General features: G+C 44.0%; 1 long non-coding RNA gene across 1 annotated transcript; it reads right to left on the bottom strand.

Annotated features, from left to right (window-relative positions):
* Positions 1-1,055: 1,055 nt before the first annotated feature.
* On the bottom strand, positions 1,056-2,013 carry LOC126940154 (uncharacterized). The gene is made up of 2 exons (XR_007720630.1): positions 1,901-2,013; positions 1,056-1,358 (listed from the first exon to the last, which is right to left on the bottom strand). It is a non-coding gene; the product is annotated as an uncharacterized LOC126940154 (long non-coding RNA).
* Positions 2,014-3,665: the final 1,652 nt, after the last annotated feature.

Here is a 3,665-nt window from a genome sequence, read left to right as displayed (position 1 = left end):
AGTTTGTAGCTTCTTGAAGACAAAATGGCTCACACCTGTTTTCTACCTGGAAGCCATGTTTTCCTCATTGTGTAGCCCTGATCCCTGATCTCTAATCCTCATTCATTTACCTTACTAATTTACACTCTTCTGTGTGTTTTCATCCAGATATGTGTCTCTTCATAGAAACTTTCTCCAGTGCTCACCTGCCCACAGGCCTGGTTAGAGGCCCCTCTTTTTATGGCCCCCTGGACTTAACCATGTCACAGAAATCATCACATTGAGTTGAGCCTCCTGGGTTTCTTTGGACTGGAAGCTCCCTGAGGGTAGGGGCTATCTTGTTCATCCTTTTATCCCCAGGGCGTGGCATAAGATCTGGTCAACAGCTGCTGCACACTAAAGCTTTGCTAATTGAATAACTGTGTGTTATTTCTTAAATTCAATGAGAAATCACTTTACAAAGTCCAGCAGACTGAAAGTCACAATAACCGAGCTTTCTCTCCCCTGGGCACTTACACGGGAAACCCAATCACAGCTGGAAGAGGTCTCGAAGACCTGCAGGAGTTAGAAGAATCCAGCATCTCCTGGGCACTGGCTGGGGCTTCTGCATCTGACAATAGAGATGGCTTTGCTCAGGGGAAGAATACTTTGGAGCCTGTGAAGAGAGCTCTGACTCCATGAGCACTGGGTAAGCAACGTCCACCTTGGTGGTTCTTGCTGTAATTTGTCTGTGTGTTCAGACCCAGTCCTTCCCTCCCAAACTGCTGACAGCGGTTTTCTTCGGTTATGCTAACATCTCCCACTACATTCAAGTTGAGTTTTGCGACATGCCAGCTGCTCTGTTTCTTCACGTTGATTTTCTAGCTCTGCAATAATACGTGCTCATTTCATAGGTGGACCCTCTACAATCAATTTTTTCATTTTAAAAATGTTCACGTTATTGAGGGACACCTTCCTGAGAGGCGTCCATTATAAACTACAGCTTAACACTGATACGATCCTATGAAAGCTATTGTTGTAGGACTTTCTCTGTAGGGCGCTTGTCACACGGCCATGAGAGATTAGGGTCACAGACATTTTGAAGGGTGAGAAAAAATGGACTTTATTGGGCCAAAAGGAAAAAAAGGGAAACAGGGACTCTCAGCAAAGCAACAGTCCTGCTGGCCGGTTTTCCCGCCTCAGCGACAGAACCCCAGGTACTACCCAGGATCAGGAGAGGCGATGCTTCTCTCCTCTGCAAAGCGCGTGAACTTCCGCGACTCCACCCCATTTTCCCAGCGCGCAGGCGGGTCGGAGTTTCTCCGGGATCCCCTTGACACTTGGCTATTCACTGTGATGATATGGTTCCAGGGCTGAAGAACTTGCAATCTGATTAAGATCTGAATGCATGAATTACAAAAAAATAAAAATGAAAATAAATTTTGGTAATTTAACGTAACAGTCTTGAAGCAAGGGGTTATCACAAGGGTGCTTATGACAGCGTTAGTTGTATTAGTAAAATATAGAAATAACCAATACTCGAATTTTTAAATTAAAATGAATTCTTTTGCTGCTACTGAAATTATACTTTCAAAGATAATTAATGTTTCTAAGGATAGTTCATTTAGAAGGGGAAAGTAAAGAGCTCAAATTCCAAATAAAAGGTCATGATTTGAAATTACCGTGGGAGAAAATGGTATAGATATGGGAAAAGAAAGTGTTTTTAAGGCAGCGACGTTTTGCTTCAAGCTAATCACAGATAACTTCTAATTTTATTATCTTTATCAGGGTTTATCTTGTATCATTAATAGTGAGCGTTTGCCTCGCCTATTATATCTAATTCTGAGTTCTGTGGCTTAAGGTAACGTCAAGCATTTGGAACGGATTCAGATAAGGGCCAGCCTGGCTGGTGCCAGAGCAGGGCACCGAGCCTGTTTCCTACCGATCCTGGATCCTGACAGGGTGACTCCACGTGCGGCTTCTCCCTGCCACGGTCTTAGAGTTGATCCTGTCTCAGTGTATGGACAGCGAGAAGGATTCATTCCAGGTCTGTTTATGAATATTTTCTAAGAAAAAGTGTTTCCTAGGCAACTTCTAGAAGGCACTCAACAATAATGGATTTTAGTTTTTCAAGAAACCTTGGAGATCTAGGACAGTCTGTCTTTACCAACGGAGACACCAAGGCACAGAGATTCCAGGGGATATGACGGCAGAACCATTTCCCTGTTCTTGTCGGCTCGCCTTCTGCTGGCTGTGGCTTCCTTTGTGTCTAGCATATAACCCTGAGTGCCGATTCAGGATTACGGGAGGCCAAGTTCTGCCTCCTGGCTGGTGATTGCCGGGAGGCCCAGGAGAAAGCGGTAGCTGGTGAGGGAAACGCACAGCAGATTTACAGCTGGGCGGAGCAGGGCAGGCCTCCCGGAGCACATTTCTGCACAGAGAACTAGGAAGCAATAAAACAAACTTCATGGAAAATGGATCTTATCCTAAAAATAACAGGTTGAATGCTGACATGCCTACCTTTTGATGACTTACATTTGTTTTTGAGAATTATGATTGCTAATTTGAAAGCAGCTAGGAAATAATCTAATAAGGATGAAAATAATAAAAATACATTAAAAACATAAATTGACATAATATTATCATGTTTTAGTCAATTCAGATGAATTTTCCAAGGAATTCAGTGTATAATTAAATTTAGGAAAGAATAGTACCCTAAACCTTTTTTTTTTTTGAGACTGGGTCTCACTTTGTTGCCCAGGCTGGAGTGCAGTGGCATAACATAGTTCACTTCAGCCTCAACTTCTGGGCCCCAGAAGAAACCCTCACCTTAGTCCTCTACCCCCAAGTAGCCAGACTACAGGCACAGGCCATCACACCCTGCAATTTTTTTTTTTTTTTTTGAGACAGAGTTTTGTCATGTTACCCAGGCTGGTCTAAAACTCCTGAGATCAAGCAATTTGCCAGACTCAGCCTCCCAAAATGCTGGGATTACAGGAGTGAGCTACCATATCTGGTACCCTAAACGTTTTTGATGGGCTAGGGGATATAATATTGAGAGGCAAAGCCAGCTGGACTTCCTGGGTGGAGTGGGGGCTTGGAGAACTTTTCTGTCTAGCTAAAGGATTGTAAACACACCAATCAGCACTCTGTGTCTAGCTAAAGGTTTGTAAACGTGCCAATCAGCACTCTGTGTCTAGCTAAAAGTTTGTAAATGCACCAATCAACACACTGTAAAAACGCACCAATCAGTTCTCTGTAAAATGGAGCAATCAACAGGACGTGGGCAGGGCCAAATAAGGGAATAAAAGTTGGCCACCCGAGCCAGCAGTGGCAACCCACTCGGGTCCCCTTCCACGCTGTGGAAGCTTTGTTCTTTTGCTCTTCACAATAAATCTTGCTGCTGCTCACTCTTTGGGGCCGCACCACCCTTAAGAGCTGTAACACTCACTGCAAAGGTCTGCGGCTTCACTCCTGAAGTCAGCAAGACCACAGACCCACCAGAAGGAAGAAATTCTGGACACATCTGAACATTTGAAGGAACAAACTCTGGACACACCATCTTTAAGAACTGTAACTCTCAATGCAAGGGTCTGCGGCTTCATTCTTGTAGTCAGCGAGACCAAGAACCCACCGGAAGGAACCAACTCCAGACACAATATGATGGATGGTTTTTAGTTGTTGTTGTTGACTTATTTTTAAAATTA

The sequence above is a fragment of the Macaca thibetana genome, chromosome 17 (genome assembly GCF_024542745.1).
Source record: "Macaca thibetana thibetana isolate TM-01 chromosome 17, ASM2454274v1, whole genome shotgun sequence".
NCBI classification, from domain to species: domain Eukaryota; kingdom Metazoa; phylum Chordata; class Mammalia; order Primates; family Cercopithecidae; genus Macaca; species Macaca thibetana.
Note: the sequence above shows the minus strand (reverse complement) of the source record. Positions and strands in the feature narration are given on the sequence as shown.